The 26,497-nt window shown below is 40.4% G+C and overlaps 2 long non-coding RNA genes across 2 annotated transcripts in view; one reads left to right on the forward strand and one right to left on the reverse strand.

Moving 5' to 3' along the window:
• The window catches only part of LOC135556564 (uncharacterized), a 31,316-nt gene extending 13,654 nt beyond the window's left edge, over positions 1–17,662 (reverse strand). The window contains exons 1-2 of the long non-coding RNA XR_010458011.1: positions 17,181–17,662; positions 3,872–3,947 (exon numbers count right to left, since the gene is read on the reverse strand). This is a non-coding gene — a long non-coding RNA (uncharacterized LOC135556564). The remainder of the gene's footprint in view (positions 1–3,871; positions 3,948–17,180) is intronic.
• Positions 17,663–20,030: 2,368 nt separating this feature from the next.
• Positions 20,031–26,022, forward strand: LOC135556565 (uncharacterized). Its single transcript, XR_010458012.1, has 2 exons — positions 20,031–20,450; positions 20,667–26,022. It is a non-coding gene; the product is annotated as an uncharacterized LOC135556565 (long non-coding RNA).
• Positions 26,023–26,497: the final 475 nt, after the last annotated feature.

The following is a 26,497-nucleotide window of genomic DNA, read 5'->3' on the forward strand; positions in this document are numbered from 1 at the left end:
CCCAGTTAGCTGATCTAGCACTAGTTAGCTGATCTAACCCCAGTTAGCTGATCTAGCACTAGTTAGCTGATCTAACCCCAGTTAGCTGATCTAGCACTAGTTAGCTGATCTAACCCCAGTTAGCTGATCTAGCTCCAGTTAGCTGATCTAGCACTAGTTAGCTGATCTTGCCCTAGCCTCATCTTTATAGAAGAACAATGGCCTCAGTCATTGCAGTGACAGGGCATGCAGCTGGGATCACCCAGAGGAGGGAGCTTTACCCTCCAGCTGCTTCTCATCACACGCACGCACACAAGCATGCACATAGACATGCACTCAGTAAAGGTCACAGTCCCACTACTACCCATAAGCCACCATGCTAACACCCTAACCCTATTACCCATGCATCTTCCTGATGACCCAGAGAGCTTCTTGTCCATTAAGACAAGTCAACAGATCTGAAACGTCCACCCCTCTGCCTGCCGGCTGCCTCTTTCAGTTTGACGGTGCCCCAGCCCCTGGCCATCTGACGAGGCTAGCGCCTGCTGCGGAGTGCCCTGCCGACACAAAGCTGCATCTGTCGTAGATCTATTAATAGAGGGTGGGACACATACCTCTCCTCTGCTCTCTCTCCCTGGCTCTGAACATTACTGGACCACTGGCTGGCAGAGTGGACAGACAGGAGGTGTACTACAGTACATACAGTAACCTTGACGAACAGGCTAGCAGCTAGGACAGTTAGCTACTGTACAGTTAGCTATGATACAGTTAGCTACTACTGTACAGTTATCTACTGTACTGTACAGTTAGTTATACAATTAGCTATGGTTAGATATAGCCAACAGTTAGCTACCATATAGTTAGCTACAGTTAGCTACTGTACAGTTAGCTATACAATTAGCTATGGTTAGCTATAGCCGACAGTTAGCTACCACAGAGTTAGCTACAGTTAACTATTGTACAGTTCAAGCTTTTGCCAGGATAAGGTCTGCCATGTAAACCATTGCTATCAATGCCAGCTAGCTGTAGAATTGGTCATACAGGACAACCATAAAATGCATTGATAAAGCAGACTAACGCTCCTGTATAATGTATATCAGAGATATAATAAAAACCTCTTGAGTCCAACTTGATTTTTCTTCAGGCCTGTGTGTGTGTGTGTGTGTGTGTGTGTGTGTGTGTGTGTGTGTGTGTGTGTGTGTGTGTGTGTGTGTGTGTGTGTGTGTGTGTGTGTGTGTGTGTGTGTGTGTGTGTGTGTGTGTGTGTGTGTGTGGCAGTGCCAGTGAGTGTTAGCGTGAGATATGTGACCATGTTGCGTGGCCATCTGTTCTGTGTAACCATAAAGACACAGGCCCACCAGAGGCAAGGCAGCTTCACAGTATCATTTCCACAAGGTCTGGTCTGGGTATGGATGCATGGGGAAATGGGTGCTTATGTCTCTGGATAGATGATACACAGATAAGGCATGGTTAATGCGATATTTATAATTCATTCCAGAAACACAATATGGAGGCCATTCTGTGCCATACTGGAGCCCATGGGCAGATTAGAAGAAGGAGAGTAAAGAGAGCGAGAACAGACTAAAGAATTGAGCTACAGTAGGGGGTCTCCGGGGGTGAGACTGTCTGTCCCCAAAGAGAGTGTGTCGCATCACGGTGAGCCAACTACCTGCCGTGCAGGACACCTACAGCACCCAATGTCACAGGAAGGCCAAAAAGATCATGAAGGACAACAACCACCTGAGCCACTGCCTGTTCACCCCTCTACCATCCAGAAGGCGAGAAGGTGCATCAAAGTTGGGACCGAGAGACTGAAAAACAGTTTCTATCTCAAGCCCCCAGACTGCTAAACAGCAATCACTAACTCAGAGAGGCTGCTGCCTACATAGAGACTCACTAGACACTTTAAACAATGCCACTTTAATAATATTTACATATCTTACATTACTCATATCATATGTATATACTGTATCTTATACCATCTACTGCATCTTGCCAATGCCGCTCGGCCATCGCGCATCCATATATTTATATGTACATATTCTTATTCCATCCCTTTAGATTTGTGTGTATTAGGTAGTTGTTGGGGAAATGTTAGATTACTTGTTAGATATTACTACACTGTCGGAATTAGAAGCACAAGCATTTCACTACACTTGCATTAACATCTGCTAACCATATGTATGTGACCAATAAAATGTGATTTGATGATTTGATTTGATTTAATGCTTGTCTTCGAACCAAATAACACGTGTGACAGAGTAGATCATTATACAAATGCATATACAAGGTTGTAGGCCTACATTTAGGTGTGCATGTCCATGTAATATAGCCTATGCAATATTATTATTTGGCCATAGCAGTGTGCTTGTCTGCAAAAGTGAAGAATGAGGAAGCTCCTTATTAAATTAATTCTTCATCTTCATTTTCAAGCTTTTGTCTGTAGGGTGTCCATTTTCAACACACTAACACAATACATGTAATTCTACATTTCAAAGGGGGAAAAGACTAATGTGAGATTCAAACCCTTGCCACAATCTGGACATTTACGTGGAGCAAGGCACAAAGAGCTATTTGACCAGTCAGTCAAATGTGATGTAGTTGCTTTGATTATCAGAAAGTGCTGTTGGCCCACGTCCAACTACGTTGACGATTTTAATTGGTTTGATACGGACACTTGCTGAGGTTAGCCTAGGGCTAAATGTGCAAGCTTATGTAATGGAAACAGCTAATCACATGCAACTTTTTCTAATGTTCGTAAGTATTGCCCCCATGGGTCTTTGAAGCGGTTTCCCACATTGCTAAAGAGATCAGATAAGGGGGTGTGTGGTTCCCTATAGCTGTGGTCTTAGGCCTAAGCAACATGGGATCTATACACCATATGCCTGTGTAATCAAATGCCTGGCATGTGCTGACTTCTAGAGCTGTAGGCAGTACTGTCTAAGGATAGCCTGGGTCTGAGGTTGGGGTCAAGTTTGGAGCTGGGGCTGGGGGCTTGGCTGAGGATGGGGCATAGGGCTTGTACTGGGGGTGAGGTTGGGGTCAGGTTTGGAGCTGGAATTTGGGGCTTAGATGAAGATGGGGCTAGAACTGGGGCTTGGGTTGAGGTTGGAACTAGGGCTGGGGCCTGCAACTACCACCAGGGCATAGGCATGGGCTGGGGCTGTAGCACGAGGTAGGGGAAACAGTTAGGGATGTTAGAGAGAACTAGAGCGGCCCCTGCTCCTATTCTTCTGCACTGAAAGCATGACAGGAAGGTTGTGTTACGGGCCAGGCACAGGCTTGCTGGGGGAGTCCGGGCGGGGTACAGAGCGGGCTGGGGCAACTGCAGGCTGTAGCACATTTTGGGCCACTAGAAAATAACAGTTTATGGCGTCTGCCCAAGGTCAGCTCTTCGAGAAGAGGAGCTGAGAAGGCTCCATAGGCACTGCTTATTTGTATGCAGTCAGTCATTCAGCAATTAAACCTCCAATATGAAAGACCTCCCCCACAAAAAAAACTCTGGACTAGTGCTCTCCTCTTTTCTACTTATTTTCTAGCCTAGCCTAACCTATCCCTTCACTTGAACTCTCCTTCTCTCCCTCTCCTCTCATCTTGCTATCTGACAACTTTGACAGTAGCACACAAAATGGATGGGAGAGCTACAAGGAGCTGGAGGCAGAGAGTGGAGGCCATTTTGTAATGGCTCCAGGCACAGCAGAGAGATAGCGGTGGTCGCCTATGAGGCCGAACTTCGTTTGCACCAATGGTTTCTAAAGATTAGGTACGGTGTGTTTGTGTGTGTGTTTTAACCACCTGCACTTGCTAATTGCTGTTTCAAATTAAGATGGGGCAGTCATAAATACTAAACAAATCCAAATCTATTCAATATGATAAAATATAAAATAGCTTACAATGTGTTACTTACTGCTAGGGCCATCTGTCTGACCATGGGGTTCTCTGCTTGGCTAAAAGTCCTGTGCCATCGGCCTAAGAGACAGACAGAGAGAGAGAGACAGAGAGACAGAGAGACAGAGAGAGAGAGAGAGAGAGAGAGAGAGAGAGAGAGGGGGAGAGGGAGAGAGAGAGAGATCAGTCTGGTTCCAGGGCCTCCCGTCTCTGTAGTCTGTTGACTAATAAGCTTACCCCACAGTCTCCCCATGGTCTCACCTGGCTAAGGAAATTCATTAGTGAAGCAAGTACCCCACCACACGCTCTCTGCTCCCTCTGCTGAACACTGAACACACAACAACTTTCTGTGCCGCATGACCAGTCAACACCAACACAATAACCTGCATCCGCACGAGCACCAACACAAACACAAATCCCAGGAACCACAACAACACCACTAATACCAACACTAATGCCGACAACAACCCCAAGACTAACACCAACCCCCACACCACCACACCAGCCTCAATGGATACATACTAACAAAGTCTGAGTTAACCCTGTGCTTAAACATTTCAGACCAACTATAGTAGCTGTTAGCATTTCCCATAGATAAACATGTCACAACCAGCCAGCCTTACTTCCACGAGACCTTGTGGAACAGCTAAACTTTTTAATATGGATGATTTTTTCTCTCTCGCTATAGAGCATATTGACTTATATTAAGCTCTTTGATTGGTTTGTGCCCTGCTACCGTCTACTTCAGTCATTGGTTGGCGCGCTATTATAAGTGCGCACGCGTGACTCGTGGTAGCAAGGCGGCTAACTGTGACATGTTTTCCTATGTGAAAAGCTAACAGCTAATATAGTTGTTCTAAAAGGCATAGTATAGACCCAGCGTGTCCACAGCCTGGTATTGTGTTATGTCACCGACTCGCTGCATATGAGTGTTTGTGTGTGTGTGTGTGTGTGTCTATGGACCTCCCATGTGAGAGTGAGTGTGTGGCAGTCAAAAGGGGAAAGGATGGAGGATGGGGCTGGTTGCTTCAACATCATAGTCTCCACAAAGCTAGGAGGAGAAGAGGATCCCTGTGGTAGCATCAGCTGTCCCTATTGGAATGGAGGAGAGGAGCACCAATTACCAGCCTCCACTTAGCCGTGCTGCTGAAGGGTGATCATTCTATACAAGGGCACAACTTGCAGTTGGAGTAAGTAGCCTTGTCGAGTCAGCCAGGGCTCTTTTATATATTGTTTTTAACGTTTGTAATTACAGTAGAGTGAACTGGTTCTACGCCAGTGCACGTTTATGGCCCTGATGTGAGTAACCCAACTCCTGTAACCACGGAGAAACATGGGTGGAGCAGAGGCAGTGGAACTTAATGTTTGACAGTTTACTAAAGTCTACTAATTTGGAACAGTTTACTAATTTGGAACCATGGAGTTACAGCAAGTCGGCACAAAGACAACAGCAGCACCGTCTCCATTATTCCAGCACCATTTCAACTTAAACATTTAAACATCATCAAATCAACAAAGCTATACTGTATATGATTTGTGTAGTAGATTGAAAACAAAACAAAGATACCAAAAACAATTTAGTCCAATCAATGTTGCTAAATATCATGTGGCTGTCGAAGGGCTTGAAGAAGTAGGTGCCAACTGCAGAGGACAGGGGACACTGACGAAACCAAACATAAAGAACACCACAGTTGTGTCAACTTAACTGGATGTCCTTTGGGTGGTGGACCATCCTTTATACACACAGGAAACGGTTGAGCGTAAAAAACCCAGTTGCATTGTAGTTCTTGACACAAACCGGTGCGTCTGGCGCCTGTTCAAAGGCACATGAATATTTTGTCTTTCCCATTCACCCTCTGAATGGTCCACATACACAATCCATGTCTCAATTGTCTCAAGGCTTAAAAATCCTTCTTTAACCTGTCTCCTCCCCTTCATCTACACTGATTGAAGTGGATTTAACAAGTGACGTAAATAAGAGATCATAGCGTTCACCTGGTCAGTCTAATGTTTTGTATACTCAGTGTATGTGTGCTGTGTGGGTGAACCAAGACACACTGTAGGATGGCACACTGTTCTACTAGCGCTGCTTAATTTGAGAAAATGGTGGTGAGGAGAGGAGAGGGACTGGAGTAGATAAAATACACTCTGCTCCAGTAGCCTACTTCTAACTTTACACTTCTGCGGAGTCTGCAATTTTTCTGTGACAAAATTGCCATGGTGATGACTGAGGCCAAAAAAGGGAGAGAATATATGAGTGCTGGAAGAAAAGCTAGGAGAGGCTCTCAGCCCAAATGCTATCTGGAATATCGCTCAGCCTGGCAGGTACATAAAACAAGTATCCATCCAAACGATGCATACGGTAGGGGCCCTTTGGACGTGGTATACTACCGATTACAAACTCTCTAAAACATGATTATCTACTATCTGAAACTAGCCCAACTGCAAGAAACTAAGTACACGCAAGTTTATTTTGCTGGTGATTTGATTCGCTCATTTGACCGTGCTCATTAGGTCTGCTGAGGTAAACTGATCGCGTGCAGGTCAAAGTTAAGACAAAAAGGCCTACACGGGGGACTTATAGTGTTGGGGAGGAATATCTACATCATCCCCAAACTCTCTCCCAGTCAAACATTATGTCATTATTACTGTGCTCAGCGTCTCTGCGGAGCTCGTGTGGTTTCATGGATAAATTGCATGTGACGTCCCAGCTGACATCCCGATAAATGCAGAGAGAATGAAATGGCCCCCAATCCTCAGTGTTGAGCGACGTAATGGGCTAATGGCTTCCATGTGTGAGGAGAAAGGAGAGGAGAGGTAGGGGGTCTGAGGGGAAGCCGTCCCAGTCTCTGCTCTGCTCCGGCCTTCTCTGGCCCCAGTGTATTGTATAGAATCCTGCTTATTACTGAGACTAGAGGATCTGTAGTGGCCACTGTTACCCACTATTTAGTCTATAGTCTCCTTCATCCTCAGTGCTGTAAGCCTGGTAGTCTACACAATATATAACTGAGCCGGCAGCCCAGCCAATTCATTCACATGGCAGGATATAATTGAACTCTAGAATTGCCAGATTAATAAAACATAAATGGTACCGAAAATAAACAAACAAAGAACATACATTTAGGAACATTGTTGACTGCTGGATTCTGTGTATTTAATAGCTAAATACTGGTCGTCCCTGGTGACTTACTGGTCAGTACGATACTGGTCTAAGAACCATGGTTGTTCCTCCTATCAACTAAATGTCATAACAGTAAGAGCTGAAAATCAGAGTCCATTTAGATTCTTCTAACTAGTAGTGACTTGTTTCAGCTGATGATCAACGGACCACAGTGTTAACTTATGCAATCTGTCAGTTACATAGAATCTGGCTAGGTGGTACTGCAAGCTCGTCATATTCCTATGTGTCTGGGGAAATCAAATCAAATCAAAGTTTATTTGTCACGTGCGCCGAATACAACAGTGTAGACCTTACAGTGAAATGCTTACTTACAGGCTCTAACCAATAGTGCGGGGGGGAAAAAGTATATGTGTGTGTGTGTGTGTGTGTGTGTGTGTGTGTGTGTGTGTGTGTGTGTGTGTGTGTGTGTATGTAGGTAAGTAAAGAAACAAAACAACAGTAAAAAGACATTTGAAAATAATGTAGGCCTACATACAGCACAGGGTTAACTCTTCTCAAAAATAAAGTCTAAATATCTAGGCCTAAGTTTCGTCACAAAACCTGTAAAGTAAGATATTGTACATCATACTGTACTCATATCTATACTCATATCAAATACTGTACTCACATCAAATACTGTACTCATATGTGCACTCATGTAGGCAGGGGCGGCAGGTAGCCTAAGCAGGTTAGAGCATTGGGCCAGTAACCGAAAGGTCACTAGAACGAATCCCTGAGCTGACAAGGTAAAAATCTGTCGTTCTGCACCTGAACAAGGCAGTTAACCCACTGTTCCTAGGCTGTCATTGTAAATAAGAATTTGTTCTTAACTGACTTGCCTAGTTAAATAAAGCAACAAAAAAATACATCAAATACTGTACTCATATCTAGCTGTGGAAACAGGCACAGCCAAAACCTAAATAAAGCTCTACCCAGTGTAGGTAATTTAATAGCTACATTGTTTTATATTCATAACAGTACATTATAGAAATTGTTCATCAAAATAATTCAAACCTAGATTGAAAATGACACTAAATACTGGACTGCATTTAGGCTTACTGGTCTGCTGATCAGATTAAATTAAACATTAAAAAAATTACACAGTGCACTAAATGTCAGAAGGAGCAGGGGCGCAACTTTCCCTGGGGATGGGAGGGATGTCCCCCCCGGGAGGGATGTCCCCCCCACATTCCCCACATTCTGAAATTGCATTTTTGTCGCCCCAGTTTTATCATTGAAATGTGATACAAAACTAGGCAACGGTAGGCTGTTTGGAGTGTTTATCTGACTGGATAAAAATAAATAATGTATGTCCCCCCACGTCTAAAACCAAAGTTGCCCTTGGTTGAACTAATACTAGTTGAACCAGTCAAATCATTTCTAGTTTCGTTATTGCAGAAATAGAATTTGTGGTGAGCATTTTGGTTCAATGATGGCCACCATCCTCAGATCTGTGCTTAACAGCTGGAATGAAACATATTGGATGAAAATCACTAATACTACAACCTCTGTAATGAACAGCAATCAAATTATTCTAAATACCAATTTCTCCATTCAACAAATTAAGCAAAGTACTGGTGGTTTATGGTTAAGTTGTGCTGGTGGATGATTCACTTTCAGTATGAGTACCATTGGTAAGAAAACATTGAACAATGTGTCACATGAGTCAAACCACAGACTCAGAGCCCCAAAAGACCATGTGGGTAAAAATACACATCATATGCTGAAACCTAGCTACTGTGGACAAAATGTAGGCCTAACTGTCAGCACAGGGTTACATTTATTTCATCTTTTTTCCAGCCATTGAGCATCAATCTAATTTGCTCAGGACAAACATACTTTTCAGATTAATACATATTTCTCAATAACCAAAACGTTATGTGTTGAAATGAATTATGATTCCCAGCATCGTAGGAATTATGAATCCGAATTGTACAGTAGGCCGATTCTTTACATTAAGTAACAATGTACACATTGCACTAGGTTTGCGATGCCAAACAAGATGCTAATCTCCTTCTTCCACCAAAATCTATTTAATCAACTGAGAATGAATGGTTTTATTGTGACAACTAAATTCAGTAAGAATTACAAACTATTGGCAACAGATAAATAGCATTAGCTGAAATGTGGGAGCCAATATGCAGTAGTCTATATTTCCGAACCCTGAGTTACTACTAAAGACCCATTTTAACTTAAACAGATATATATATATATATATATATATATATCTATTTGACTATTGATAGACAAGCGGAATTGTGATGACTGTGAATTATTAACTAGGGATGCACAATATATAGGTGAACATATCAGGATTGGCTGATATTAGCTAAAAATGTCAACATCAGGATCGGCCCGATGTCTAATTTAAAACCGATGTGCAAAACCGATGTCAAAGCTGACGTGCAAACCTATAGAACGTAGGTACATGACGTAATGACGCCACGTAAAACGTTGCGCTACACGTGCAACAAAGCGTTCCTAAACTAGCCCACCATGTCTGCTGTGTGGATCGAGCAGTTAACAAGTCAAGCAGTCATTTGAACAAGTAAGAATTTCAGCGAGATAACTCAAAGGCGAAATCCATTAACGTCAAGTTAATGAAATTCACTGCCCTTGACAATCAACCGTTCTCTGTCGTGGGTGATGTTGGCTTTTGCCGACTGGTCGAGCACCGGTATACATGTTGCCCCCTGAGTTACACAGTAACTGTTATTAGCTTCATGACATACTATGGAACGCCATTTGGGTCATTGTGTGTCAAAAAAGATACACGTCAAATAACTGCAAACTGCAAAAATCACTAAAGCTGGAGACTCTTACCTCCCTCACTAGCTTTAAGAACCATTTGTCAGAGAAGCTCACAGATCATGTAACGGCGTTCTTCGTTTGTCGCAAGAGAGTCGGACCGAAATGCAGCGTGTTGGTTACTCATGTTTTTTAATGAAACAAATAACGATTACAAGAAAATACTGAGACAAATACAAAACAACAAAACGGACCGTGAAACCTATTACAGCCTATCTGGTGAACACTACACAGAGACAGGAACAATCACCCACGAAATACAAAGTGAAACCCAGGCTACCTAAATACGGTTCCCAATCAGAGACAACGAGAATCACCTGACTCTGATTGAGAACCGCCTCAGGCAGCCAAACCTATGCAACACCCCTACTCAGCAGCAATCCCAATAACTAAAAAACCCCACTATGAAATACAACAACATAAACCCATGTCACACCCTGGCCTGACCAACTAATTAACGAAAACACAAAATACTAAGACCAAGGCGTGACAGATCATTGCATCTGTACATAGCTCATCTGTAAATAGCCCATCCAACTACCTCATCCCCATACTGTATTTATTTAATTATCTTGCTCCGTTGCACCCCAGTATCTCTATTTGCACATTCATCTTCTGCACATTCTGCCATTCCAGTGTTTAATTGCTATATTGTAATTACTTTGCCACCATGGCCTATTTATTGCCTTACCTCTCTTGTCCTACCTCATTTGCACATGCTGTATATAGATTTTCCTACTGTATTATTGATTGTATGTTTGTTTATTCCATGTGTAACTCTGTGTTGTTGTACATGTCGAACTGCTTTGCTTTATCTTGACCAGTTCGCAGTTGCAAATGAGAACTTGTTCTCAACTAGCCTACCTGGTTAAATAATGGTGAAATAAAATAAATAAAAATAACACTATTTGACGAGTCAAATAAGCTTTTAATTTGACATGTCAAATAACACAGTTCTATTATAGAATGTTGTGTTTTCTGAATTTGCATTATTTGTAAATTAATAAATAAAGCATTATTTGTTTGACCACAACTTCTGGGGGTAGCTAGCTAGCTTTAGCTTGGTACCTAGCTAGCACCAATACAACCAGCCTCAAAAAACAAAGACTAGTAGAAACTGCAGTAATTCTTATTATTTCTTAGCAATGATTTAGGAATCCTTGTGAGTCCTTGTGAGTAAGTATTAGCTTGGTAGCCACTTGTTCACATATTGAAATTGAACTTCAGTTCATGAAAATAAATAGCTAGCCAGCTACTTAACCCTGTTGCCCAAAGCTAACATTATAAGCAGCCAGCTAGTTTCATCTGGCTAGTGAGGCTCGACCGGACCGAATTATGTGTTGTGAAGCTAGCCAAAGTAAGGATTAGGCACAATAGTGGAATTTGCGGTTTGCCTTCAAAATAAAGGTACCTCTTTGAAAGTAATGCAGAAGGTTACATTTGGTGGAATCATGCCATATTTAGACTAGATAATGTTAAACAAGGTTGGAATGTGAAGCAATGAAATGGGGTATCAGTGTACTCGGTGATAACCACAGAACACAACTGTGAAGAGTTTACGCAAATATTAGCATTGTAGCTCTTATCGCAGGACTGTGACCATGTGAAATCACCGTCCCAGTTAGCCTATTGTGTGTCTTGATATTCATATTGCACTGTACAGCTTTACCTAAGGATTGGGGATCAATATAATGGGGTATCAGTCTACTCAATACCCAAGATATTTTTTTCCAACATACTCCTCAGAGTTATCAGACTCCAAAACATTCACACAGTATTATTTTTCCTCGGGAATAGTGTTCAATACACATAGGTTGACAGTAAATGTGGCTCAATTCACAGTTGTTTCAGAGTCCCGGCAATAAGAGCTACGACGCTAATGTTCTGTGGGTGTCACTGAGTAGACTGATACCCCATGTCATTGATCCACAATCCATAGGTAAGGCTGTACAGTGAAAAAAGTATGCCCTCAATGCAATTCTAAAGTATAATACATCCAGTGTGATTTCAACACATTTTGGTCAAATGAACAAATTATTGTCTTTTGTTGATTTTATATAACAACATTCCAACCTCGTTTAGCATGATCTATTCAATTATGGCATAATTCTACTATTTGTATTAATTTGTATCATTTGCATGACCTACTTTTAACCGCAAAGTCCACTATTGTGGCTAATCCTTATTGTGGCTAGCTTCACATAGATGGGTCCACCCACTATTAATCAACTAAGAACAGTATCATAAATTAGGGTTATTTTAGATTTTGACACTTAGCTAGATAGTTAGCTAGCTAACTATAGCTACTGAAACAGATTATTAGCTTTTTATAACCAACACTGTAGGTGCGCGAGACAACTTTACCAGCATCATAGCATAAGTATCGATGAATCGTTGTGACATATGAAATACGAGTGATAGTGTAATTAATGTGTAATAACTACGAAAAAATGTGTGAACGCGTTCAATTATTATGTGACGTGCAGTCATATTCAGGTCCTGATTGGTCAACAAGCTTATTTGACACGTCAAATAGTATTATTTGACACGCAAAGACCCAAACGGCTTTCTATAGTATGAGAAATCCAGGTTGAGAATGAAACGACTGAACAAATGAACAACGAAACAGCACAGCAAGTAAGTGAAAGAAATAGGTTTGATTATGTTTTACTGGTAATGGGGACATACATAAATGCCAACAAAATATCTATTTGGTCAGTGGTGTGTGTGTGTGTGTGTGTGTGTGTGTGTGTGTGTGTGTGTGTGTGTGTGTGTGTGTGTGTGTGTGTGTGTGTGTGTGTGTGTGTGTGTGTGTGTGTGTGTGTGTGTGTGTGTGTGTGTGTGTGTGTGTGTGTGTGTGTGTGTGTGTGTGTGTGTGTGTGTGTGTGTGTGCGTAGGCAAGTCAGTTAAGAAAAAAAAATATTATTTAAAATGACGACCTACCCCAGCCAAACGAGGACGATGCTGAGCCAATTGTGCGCTGCCCTATGGGACTCCCAATCACGGCCAGATGTGATACAGCCTGGATTCGAACCAGGGACTGCAGTGACGACTCTTGCACTGAGATGCAGTGCCTTAGACCGCTGGGTCCACGTGTGTGTTAACTATTTAACTGTACTAGAATGCTTAAAAGGCCGCAAAAATATTAAATATTGGATATCGGTATCGGCCAAAAATGTCATAGCGGTGCATCACTATTAGTAACAGTTCAAAATGATATTTTTCTAGTACAGGTGAACTGGATTGATCACACTCGTTCTAACTACTCAGAAGAGAAACTCAGTCCGAATGATTTTTGTGATGAAAAATATGAGCTGATCCAATAGAGAAGAACAAAGCTAACATAGACTATAGTTATCAAATATATATATTTATATTACTGTAATGACCATGTAATGAGTCTCTCTCACACACGCACGCACGCACGCACGCACACACACACACACACACACACACACACACACACACACACAACACACACACACACACACACACACACACACACACACACACACACACACACACACACACACACACACACGCCTAATTTCTATCCTACAATTCTGTGAAATAGCCTTGATCTATATAATTTCTCCAAATGTATCAAAATAAAACACAATATATTAACAAAAGGGGATAAGAATATACTGCACGTTTTAGTGGATTCATTTCATTTAGCTGCGGTGCACCAACAAATTGTTGACCCCACACCCAAAACGGTTTTGTTTTGTTTTTTTGCAGGATGGAAAAAAAAACACTTTCAGTGTGAACTGAAATAACTAAAACCAGACAGAAAGTTTGTAGAAAATATAATTTAATCCAATTTTGAGAACTCGAAATTGTCAAAATAAAAAATAAAAATGATTAAACCAATAAAAGAAAACAATTAATTTAGGAGTACTTTTGGCATGTCGGCATTACCAACCAGGTACGCAGGGCACATGCTTGGGGTCACAATTGATTTTGTTATAATGTTTCAGCATAAGAACACAGAATTAGCCATGGCAAAATGTGTAGAATTGCTGAAAAATGTGCTTTAAAATTTCACTTTTTTTCTCTCAGCTCCATGGAATTCTATAAATGTAGAAAATGTTTGATCCAGAAAAAAAACATTATTATTTCTAATAGCACACTTGCCTGATAATATACTGTAGTATGGTGCCATGTATAGGCTATGGTAAAAGAGTTATCCCTAAAATATTGTTTTGGGGGGGATTATAGATAGATGGTGCCAGCATAATTCGATTTTAATTATATTTTGAAGTAATCTTCTTTCAAAAAGTCAACAGAAATGACCTTCTCACAGTTATTCTACAAAATAATTAACCCGAGAGGGGGTGGGACACAATTTCTATATTCAACGAGGATCAAATGTCTACTGGAATTGTCCGTACAGTATTTCAGTTATTACATTTAGCACCACCGTACAAAGAGCAGCACTTTGCATTCTAGCAGCATACCATCACAGCTGCATTGGATGTGCCTATTTGCCTTGTATTGTTTATGTATTTGAATGACTGTACACAACATTGGACAGCATCTTGGTAGCTAGTGATTCAAATTTAGTTCAGTTTTCTTAAAGATATGTACTTTTCAGGACAGTATATGAGATGCAACTTGTCTTTAAAAAAGAGAGGGAAATGGCTACTTGTTACTATACTTTCAAAGCACCTTTCATTAACAGTAATCGATTTCTATGACGTTTTGTCAAAATATCTCTTCGTAATGAAAATATAACACAGTAGACCTATTCTGTGTAGCTATGAAAATAATGAAAATCAAACATCGAAGTAGGGGCCTTTGAAAAAAAGTATTTCATATATAATCCAATCACCTGATTTCACTATCTGTTACAAGCCACACCCCACTGGGCAAATCCTGGTTGAATCAACATTGTTTGTCATGTCATTTCAACCCCACAACATTTTTTTGATGACTTTGAATCAACGTGGAAAACTGATTGGATTTGAAAAAATGTTATCAACGTTTTTTACCCAACTTTGAACTTAAATCCAATGATATGGGGACATGTTTTGTTGATTTCACATTGAATTCACATTATTTAACAACCCAAACAAATGCAAACCAAAACTAGACGTTGAAATGACGTCTGTGCCCAGTGGGACAGCACAATAAAAAACTACTCCTCAGTTTGGTTTCCCTGCAAATACAGATATGATGTTGAAATGCTATGGCATCTGTAGGACCAGCATCACTACAACCCAGTGAAAATGCAAGTTCAAGTACAAATGCTCAAGTACAAATACACAGACTTGCCGGGGGCATTCTTTAAGCAACGAGTATGTTGTCTGCTTACATACAGTTCACAGATACACACACAGTCATGTAATAAGGCAAGATAGTTAACTATCAGTTAGCAACATTTATTCAATTGTTAATTATTAGAAATTGACAGGAAATAATAATAATTTTGGCGTTTTACCAGTGTGTGTGTGTGTGTGTGTGTGTGTGTGTGTGTGTGTGTGTGTGTGTGTGTGTGTGTGTGTGTACAGTACAGTACAGTACAGTACAGTACAGTACAGTACAGTATATGCGCACAGTTGTGTGCTGAGTACGCCCAAATCTTCTTTGTATCTGTGTGTACCTACCATACAGTATACTAGACTACAATGCCCACATGTGAAGGAAGGGCTGTCCGGGATCTATTATTGGGCAGGTATAGTGTTACAAAGAGAAAGAGAGAAGGAGAAAGAGAGAGAGAGTGAGAGAAAATACTGCAAACCATCTGCCCCTCCACATGCAACAGAGTTAGCTACCCCTGGAAGACTGCCATCCCCACCAAAAAAGGCCTTAGGGGCGGGTTGGCTCACTCAACTGCCAGCCAAATTCATGCACTATCGGGGGTTAGCAAGTGGGCACATACAGGATATCCGTGGATAAATCAGCCCTACCTTCATGACCGTGAAGTTCCATATATGTAATGGACTGAATACAAACTACTATAGAAGCCTGTCAGTACAGGCCTCCCGCTCATCATTTGAAAATGTGGATAGGAGGTAATAAGGCCTATGTTTTTTATCAATCAACAAATTCACTAAACAATAGTGCAAGTTCAAAGTCTAATGTAGCCTGATTCCTGTTCTTCATGAAAACCATGAAACTGCTCATAACCTCACAGATAGGCATTTCACATCATTGAGGAAAAAGCTTGTATACTCAGTTTGATTGTCCATGAGACAATTAAGTGAAATATTGCAGTTATTATAATGATATCATAATTACTTACAATTTAAGGGTATTGAGTGTAATCTACTAAAATTACATTTTGTGCCAACAACATCTAATATGTAGTATGAATTAATATTATCGCTAGATAATTACGTTCTCATTTATTTCAGCGCTGCTAAATGTATCATAAAATGACAGCAACCATATTATAATGAGCAGATCGCAACACACTGAATAAGTGTGAAATTGTAAATTAGAAGGAAATAATTGTCAGTCAGATTGATTTATTTGCTTCAATATTAGCTTAAAATCTGTAAAGAGATGATCATTTATCCAGGGGAAATGTCTGTGCATTGCAGGGACGTGACTTGTTACTATTTGTATTATAATTGCGATTGTGTATTGAAAATGTATGTATTTTGTAGGTATGTATGCTGCTGTGCAGAGAAGAATAAGGGATATGAGAAAAGCACAGGAGCCACACGTGCCTTCTCCTGTTGCTCAAAATAACCCTGTAGAAGAAATCCATTGTATCAGTTTAAATCAAATCTTCGATGAACGAAAAATGAGCCTGTAATATAGCAAAATTAGAATAACTCATAATTCCAACACCAACCTTAATTTACATAGATTTTTGACCAAATTGGGTACCACAATGTATCACTCCACACACATTGTCACCTAAACCAAAACCGCATTACTCACACTAAATATCTCCACAAACGTGGCCTTCCACAGACCCAATGATTACCACGAAATCAGATTAACTTGGCAGTAATCAATGCACCATTAAAGGATCCCTCTGGTTTTAAGAAAAACACAGATTCTCTAGATTTTGTGCGGAAGTCACAGTATTATACTTTTTTAGTTTGAGTAGTTATATATATAGTAATATGCCATGAATTAAACAATTTCATAACAAACATAAAGTAGTATCTTTGTGCAATACATGACTATATACAATGGCTTCCGATTGCATTTTTAATTCACCATGTGCATCAAAATCAAAAAGAAACCGATAAAAACTATAGTGCGTGTGAAAGTCCATTATTTTGTACAAAGGCTACAAAGAGTAATAAACATAAATTATACTAAAGGGAATTCAACACATGTACACAATGAATAGACTCACACACACATAGAGAAACAGGTATTACCTCCAGATATTCCATAGTAGAGGCGATTCCGAAACATTACGAATCCGGAGGTGAAATTCTAAGCAGGTTCTCTCTTCCTCTCTTTTTTTCCTGCGGCATCCAAATACAGTATCTGTTGAGGAGAACAGAAAGCCATCATCCTCTGTGTCCCTGGCAGCTGTGGTAAAGCAGCCAGGCAGGCAGGCCCAGTGACTCTCCAGGCAGTCCCTCTCGTAGCCCAGCCAAGACCCAGCACAGAGCCCCAGCCCACGGCCGCTGCTACCTCGCCTGGCCGCCATGGGCTGGGCCCAGGCCTGGCGTGCCTGCAACAAAAGGAGGCCATGAGGCTGTCTGGAAGGCTCCAGCTAAGCCGTCTGCTAGTTAACAAGTCTTTGAATGAGGAATGTTAGCAAACAGACAAACAGCATGTCTGATGCATGCAAATAGCACAACCAGTCCAATCACAGCCTTGGCTGCCCACATGAATAATTCAGCAGTCTGAAAAAGGAACCCCACTCCCTCCCTCCCTTCTTCCCTCCCTCCCTCTGTCTTCCCAACTCGAATGTGTTCGTTACCAGACTGAGTGCTGTTACAGTAAGTATTCATTTCCCAAGCTGTCTCAGCCCCTGAAATCAGTTATAATACTTAACTCAATCATGCATCGTTGCCACAAAACCATGGTCACTTCTTATGTTTTCGCTGAAAAAGAATATAAAAAATAATCAGCATTATTCTGTCATTTTTGGCGGGGAGGCACCTGTCCCAGAAAGAGCTCCAACCCATCACAGCATTCAAAAGAGAGGGAGAGAGAGAACAAGGGAGGGAAAGAGAGGGTGCAAGAGGGAAAGACAGTGAAAGCAAGGAAGAAGAGGGAGGTGCAGTACTTCTAGGTGAGAGAGTTTCTGGCGCTCACGAAGAGCATGTCTTTAACAGGCAGATGTGCAACATGCTCAGAGACTGAACACGTTCTCCTGCTTGTCACCCACAGACAGTCACTAAGAGGAAGAGCGTGAAGAAGACGGCTTAACCTAGCAGAAATAGCATGGCGCCTGTACGCATACATCTCCAGGAGGAAGAAGGCCCATCACGTGGAGGGAGACAAAATGACCAAACAACGACACAAATAACATGATATTTAAAAGAAACGCCAACAGAAACTCTTTCACATAAAAATACACATCTCTGGGTAACAATGCAGATAAAAAATAACCCCAAATAGGAGAAATAACACCAAGATACAAACTGCCGCAAAAATCAGCACGCAAAACTATGAAAAGGCCCCAAAAAAGAATCTTGTTGCAAGGTATTTGCAGAGCCACTGTGCAGATAGTTGGAGGCAGAGGGTTAAAATCCAGCTAGTAGTAAAAAATGTCCCTCTGTGGAAGGGCGGGCTGTGGGGAGGCCCTGACTGGAGGAATAGCAGCAGACTTCTTTTCTTTTTCCTTCCCCACAGAGCCTGAGTCTCTCCCTTGCATGCAGCTGGAGCTGAGAGAAGGGGAGCGAGCGAGAGAAGAGAGGAGGAGAGAGGAGAGGAGAAGAGAGGAGCGAGGATAGAGGAGAGGAGATTGCAAGCGCAGAGTGAAGGAGAGAAAAGCTCAAGTGATGATGAAATAGGAGGTGCGGCGGAGCGCGAAAGCCAGACACTTCTTGATCACACGTCCAACACGGCAAGGAACTGTATTTGCACTTGAGAGGGAGAGAGAGAGAATGAAGGAAGGGAGATGGAGGCCGAGAGGGAAAGAGAGAGAGAGAGGGGAGAGAGAGTGGGAGGGCGGAAAGCAGGCACGGGTGGGAGGGGGTAGAGGAGGAAGAATGACACAGAAATCCACTCCTCCAGCAGTGCGCAGACGCAGTGCACACACTCACGCCATACTAGCACACGCTACACCCCGGCAATCAACTACAGAGAAGAGCAGAAATAAGAGAGAAAATAGAGAGAGAAGGAGAGAGAGATAAAAGAGAGAGAGAAAAAGAGAGGGAGAAAAGAGACAGAGAGAGAGAAAAGAGAGGGAGAAAAGCGAGAGAAAAGAGATCAACAGACAAACACTCAGAGTGGATAAGGAACTTGAAATATGCAACAGTTCTGAGAGCAGGTTAAATGATTAACCTTATCTGGTACAGTACATTACAGTACTGTAGCGCTCTCTCTGTCGTCAAGCTGCAACAGCTTTTCTGGATCACATTCTGCAGCCAGCCACAACTCAAAGACAGAGTATTAACTCTTTAGCATGCCACAGCAGCTAGCGAGGAAGCAGCATGGAGAAGACAAAAAACATAAGCTAGTTGCGTATACTTGCGTACTGTAGTGTAGCACGTGGCAGGGTAGGAGCAGGGTTTGTAGAGTTAGAGTACAGCAAGACCCTCCTCCTCCTGCCCTGACTCGATCACTCCGAGGGGCTAAACATTGCACGACCCTTACAGCTATTTTGGCAAGGAGTCAAAAGCCTGATAACCATTCTGTTCTGGAAGAAAAACAGCTGCCGTGATTACAATGTGATTGGGAATTCACATAAAATACGAGTGGTTCTGATTTGTCCTGGGTATAAAGGCAGAGGATAGCTTATCCAAATAACCCAGGAACTACAGCTGTACTGACTAAAAACGTATCATATTTAAAACCAATAGGAAAGGATTGTTGAGTGTATTTGGGTCTAAAGTATCCCTTACCCTAGAATCGTCTTGAGTCCTGCATCGTGACGCGCTCCACCCTCCCTAAACCCTGCTGTTTGCGCACACGCACGCACGCACGCACGCACGCACACACACACACACACACACACACACACACACACACACACACACACACACTCACACACACACACACACACACACACACATTATGTACTACAGGACTACAAAACAACATGGCAGACTAGTCCTCCATCTTAGTTCATACTGATTATTCTTCACGTGTCTGCCTATCTCAGTTTTCATGCTCCTTCTCTTCCTTCCTCTCTCCCCGCTTCTCTCTCTCTCTGTCCCGCCACCTTCTCCACTCTGCGACCAGCATTTGGCTTTTTCCACTTGTGGCAGATTACTGTAAGGCTATTGTAAAACAACTTCCTGCCTCTTTTGGCTCTGGTTCCAAAAAACGGCAAAGGCTGGGCTCACGCGTCTCCCCCTCTCTCTCCCCGAAGTATCAGAAGGTCTAAAAAGAGAGAAAGCCAGAAAAAGGAAAAGTGTAAAATCTCTGTCTCCTCTTGAGGACTTATTTTGATGCCTTGTGTCTTTAATGCCACATGAGAAGTAAAGGAGGAGAGCAGGGGACTGCATGCCTAGCAGAACGGAAAGGTGGGGAAAACTCTCATTTTGCTGCTTTTACTGTGTAACCTTCTGTTGGTTTGTGGAGGACATTTATGCTGTTTGGTTAGCTCAGACAAAACTACCCAACATGGCTGCTGCTGCAGGGTTCCCGTCTTGTCTGCGGAGTGAGTCTGTGAGGGGTACTTTTCCTAACGCAGCCACCCGGTTCCTTTCATCGCTGGCTTTTTCTCTCTCCTTCGTTAGAACAGCAACACCGGACCGACTGGAGGCTCCTCCGCTAGCTCACTCCGAGGACTCTCTCCTCTCCTCCTCTCTTCATGACAAGGTTCAATAAGACACAGGTGGCCACATTCAATGGACCTGCAGAGGGAAAAAACATTGTTTGTATTTACTTACTGAAGACATGGTGCAAAACCAAGTTCGGGCATTATTACCAGTCTCTCTAGGCTTCTTTTTTAAAAATGACACAAAATGGGTTGGATGTGTCTGCATTGGAATGAGCTAGAACCCTAAAACCCTAGAACCCAATCCAAAGCAACGCAGCCTCACGTCACATCTCGCCATGCGTTTTAACCAATTGAAAAACTCACGTCTTTGTGTTGAAACATATAGGTTTAAACATACAGTTTGTGGATAATGTAGATATATATTAAGAATATGTATTTTTGAATGCACAATCCTGCACAGTTTCAGTAGAGGACAGACAGTAGGGAAAATGGACATGGAACTATGAATTTGTTTTAGTTGTTGGTTTGGAACGGTCTGTAGTAATAATTTAGCTTAGTGTGCATGTAGCACAGCATTTGCAAGAAGTTCACTTGAGGATAGGGTTTTGGTTTTGGGAGGATGCCAACTTTTATGACTGCATGCCTCTACCTCGTTCCCCTCTTCTCTACTCTGGTTGCATTTGTCTGTAATGAATTATATTTAAACATGTATTTATATATGTAATTATATATGTAATTATTATATTTTAATTTGTGTTTTAGAATTATAAATTATTTTAACCATGCTTTCTTTAAACACATTTCAAATAATAAATTAAGCTATTTTAAGGCACGTTTTAATATTTTTTTTACTTAAATATTTTTTAAGGAATGCTTTCTTACACAGGTGTGTATAAGAACTTTATAACAATACCATTAAAAAAAACATGTCCTAGTACTACAGAAAGGAAGCGTGGAGGGAGGACAGGGAGGTAAATGTAACTTTTCCTTCTGTAGTATATTTGAAGGGATTTCTTAACTCTATTGTTAATAATTACGATATGCTATGATATGACGTGTCCTATTCAAGGAAATGTTCATTAAAATGGCGGACGCTGCCATGTCATTTACAGGCTTCATTCGGAATTTTAACGTATTGTGATACATTCAAAACTTAACCTTGCTTAATAAAATGTATTCCTGTACTACACATTTACAAAAAGTGAACTACAACGTCTCCAGGAAAAATCCTCACACATTTAGTTTCTGTCTTTTAACCCTTAAATTAACAAGCTGGTTATACATTTGTAAGGAAGTATTTGGAATAACAAACTCATAATTCAACAGAAAAAACTAAGCACAATCAAAATGAAAATTGCTATGTGGTCTTAGATAACTTAAAATCTATGACAAAACAACTAAAATAGTATCCAATAATTTCATATGTAGTTGCTGTACAGATTAATAAATGCATTCAATGTTAACCACTATGTATAATGTATATCACTAGTATATATGGTAAAAACAGGTCATGCAAATATTATTTTCTCCAACTGGTCCTACAGAAAATTATAACTTCTGTTAGTATGCATGTTGGATCTTATCATGGTAAACAAAAAAATATGTAATACATCAAATGTTTATTTTGGGATAATAACAATTCCTGATCATGCAAAATGTAGGCTGTTGGATTCTCACTTCTTGCTTTTCTCATGTGTTATGAATAATTAACAAAATAAAAGGGTCGGCCAAGGGAAGATCAAACTCAATGCAACATATTATCTTTGCAAAAGAAGGACAAGATAGATCTATGTACAACACCACATCTTTATTTTCTGCACAGGGGGCATAATCATGGCATTCTCTGATTTATCTCATTGAAATGTCTTTTGTTTTTTGCCTCACTTTAAAACGTTTTGTGCTCCATCATTTTTATACATAATTTGGAGTCACAGAGTAACAGTCACAAGGTCTCTTTATTTTCAAAGCTGTCATACCTAACACTTGGTATTCCATGCAGGTCACATAAGGAGAGTCGAGGACACATGATTAGGAGCCTGTTCGCTTGTCTTTAGTGTCTAGAAACACAGGAAACAGCCAGGAAAGGAAGGCTGAGGAATATGAAATTGCAGTGGGCAGTAGCGCCGCATAGGCAAACATGATCTACACTCCTTTACCCATTAACCACCAACAGGAGTACAAGCCAGATTTCTGACTGTGCAGGATCAGAAACTGCAATGCATCAGAATACCAGGCACATACAGCTGACACATCAGACAGAAACAATTGATATTCTATAGCAGGGTTCCAAAACAGGTGGCCTGCGGGCCAACTTCGGCCTTCGGGTGATTTTATTTGTTTTTTTTCTGATCAAAAATAATAAAAATAATAATACAAAATAAAAACTATATCATTTTCATTGTTGGACATAAAAGACTTTAAAATCACCAGGAAATCAGCTTAAAGTGATTTTAATTAAGAAAATCTGTTCCCAAGTATTCCCACGCATAAACAGAGGCATACAGTATGTGATCGTATCCCAATGTTATCAAGGTTTGAAATGATTCTGTTTTTGTCAAATACTATGTCTGTTTGGGATTATTGCGGTCAATTTGCAGTCTACAAATTATTTGTAACCATGTTCCGGCCCCCCGACCATCCACTCAAGGAAAAATTGGCCTGTGACTGAATATATTAGGGACCCTGTTTTAAAGGAAGCTAATCAGGAGGATAGCACCAACCCACAAGGCCGGATGGCCCTACGTACGCAGGGATGAAAGACTTGGACTCCCTCTCTAGGAACAGGGGCCGAGTGAGTCTATGAGGTGGTCTTGCTTCAACCCGGCACGTGTCTAAACAACTTCTCTATTACACCTGACCTCTGAGGGCACTCCCCATCGAGCAGGGAACAAAGGCCATGACCCTGGGGTCAAAAGTGTTATACGGGAGGCCCAATGAGGAACCCAGTGCTGTTTGCTTTAAGAAGGTAAAGATGACTAACACATTAACTAATGCTGAATAGGGGATTATCCCCGAGGGACGTCACTCACAGGGTCTACACATCACGTCTTATTAACACCCCTGACCTCTGGCCCGTCACCTCAGGCAGCTGACTGCGACCGCCACTCTCCCTCTCTGTCTATGTGTAAGGATAACACGCACACATACGCACGCACACACACACACACACACACACACACACACACACACACACACACACACACACACACACACACACACACACACACACACACACGCACACACACCCACACACACTACAAGAATGTTGGTAGGGATGGGTGCAACGTTGCTTGAAAAAGTTTTTACAATCACTATAATTACTGATAATCAATTCTGAATTACAAACAGTAATACTTAATAGTAGTATTGCCATGAGAAACAAAATATAAGAAACCTTTGAACTTTATACCGGGCATTTTGTTAAATTTCAAGTCTTTGTTTTATGTATGATTAGCACATGTGTATCTTTGACATTTAATTTCACAATGATCATGAGTCAAGGAATTTATTTACACCCTACACAACAATAGATTCCCTCAAATGGATCCTCCGTGTTACTGAGCTGCAAGTGTTCCATGGCACTTCATAAAATGGGAGCATTTAGATAAAGTTCTGATCACAAAATGGTGGACAGAAGACATGCGCAGTGTGGATATCATGGATAATATTACACGATATGATAGATAGACCCTTTCAACAACACATGCTTATTCACACATTTTCAATTATTACGTATGTACTGAGTGGGTGACGTAAATTAATTGTGTCAATGTGAAAAAGTGGAAGCTGACTTAACCCTGTATCTCCTGACAGATTACACCTACATATTCATTATTGAAACTAAACAAGCATGGTTTCATTTCATTGGGTGTACTGTTACGTGCAATACCTCATAATGTCATGATACCATTTTCTTCTTAAAAACAAATATGAAATGTGATTATTATGTGTATGAGGAAATCAATTTCTGAGATGGTGATGTTTAAGAATTAAGAATTTGCTTTGTTGTACACATTTACACTTGAATATTGTACAATCTTAAAGGAAATTGTATTCGTGAAATATGTTCTATTCGTCACATGTGTTTTCTTTTTAGAAATGGGTTCACAGCTCAACATAACATTATAAAAGTAAAGTATTCATTTGAATTGAAAATAGAAGATATAATGTCTTTCTAATGACAACACCATTTTCAATATATGAATAATGAAGGGCCTTTGGAAAAAATATCAATACATAACAAATAACTCTGTAGCTATAGCAATGAATAATACAATAAATTAGTTACTGTAACAAAATATGTTGTATACATACCTCAATAGAAAAAGGTGGAACGTTGTACCACAAAGAGCTTACACTTCAAATCAAATCAAATTGTATTTGTCACATGCCCCGAATACAACAGGCTTAGACCTTACAGTGAAATGCTTACTTACAAGCCTCCAACCATGCTTCAAGACGTTTTAATAAAAATAAGTGTTAGGTAAAAAATTGATAAGTAAAAAATTGAAAATAGAAGTAAACAAAAAATTCAATGGCAGCAGTAAAATAACAATAGTGAGGCTATATACAAGGGGGTACTATATGATTAATATAGAATGAATACATCATTGGAAGTGCATTGATTAGATAATAACTGATATTACAAATCAAGAATGAATATCAACCGGGTAAGAAGAAATAACTTCAAACCTAAATTGGGCTATTCCAAAGAATCTGTCGAAATTTGTCAACCACGTGTCGAATTAAAATCAGGTGCATCTGCGTGTAATTGTAACAACTGATGCAACAATAAACTGCCATATAGCAAGTCCTTCATCTACAATCAAACATTGTGATTTACATTTTTTTAAGCTAAAATAATGAATGTCTGCCAACAAGGTTAAGCATTTTTCCATGATCAGAATTTCAAAAAAGATGGGAACAAATTATTTATACGTAAATTATATTGAAAGGATTTTGAAATATCGAAATAGCATATTTTTCCAATAAAAAATGTATTCAAAGGAAATAAGCTCGCACACACCACTCTGGCAAAGTATCACTAATTTACTTCCACGCCAACTTATTTTCTTTGAATAACTGTTTCACTCTTCCAATGCACCTGCTAAGCAACAAGTAACACTCTCTTTAATTGAAATAAAACATTAACAAGTAGAAAATAATCATTGAATTTATGAAAATTAACTGCACAGTATAATTTGTAAGCAAGGCTGCAAATGATACATATTCACTTCTAATTGAAGAGGTATGAACCTTTATCAGTAACATTTAACACTTTAACCTCTACATCTGTATATCTGAATGTATTCATCTGTGAAATTCCAGCAAACCAATATGTTATGGTCATTAAACAATGAGCTATGTGATTATTTTATTGATGCTTTCTTTACACAGAGATGCTTTTCATAAATGTGAAGTTTTGAATGAGAAGTCAAGGCCAAAGCATGTGGGAATAACTTACAAGTTTCAAGAGTCATGAAAATTAATGTCATCTTGTTATGTTTTTTATGCATTGAGTATGTCGGAGAATAGTAATTCAACTATTTTATCATGTGTTTTCAGGGAAATATTTAAGTAATTTTACTTAAATATATATCATATGAAATTACTTACAGATGTCAGATCTTAATTTTAGCCAGTTTGCTACAGCAGGAAAATAATCCTGCACCAACAGGACATTTTAATTATTATGTGGATTATAATTAATGGCCATTTTTGTAGGAGTTTATACATTTTTAGTATAGAACAATCAAGTTAGAAATTTGTGGAAATTACAAACTTCAGAAGCCTTTTTAAACCTTAAATTCACATTGCAGGAAAGCCTGCAACAGGGTGATCAAATTA

The sequence above is a fragment of the Oncorhynchus masou genome, chromosome 15 (assembly GCF_036934945.1).
Source record: "Oncorhynchus masou masou isolate Uvic2021 chromosome 15, UVic_Omas_1.1, whole genome shotgun sequence".
NCBI lineage: Eukaryota > Metazoa > Chordata > Actinopteri > Salmoniformes > Salmonidae > Oncorhynchus > Oncorhynchus masou.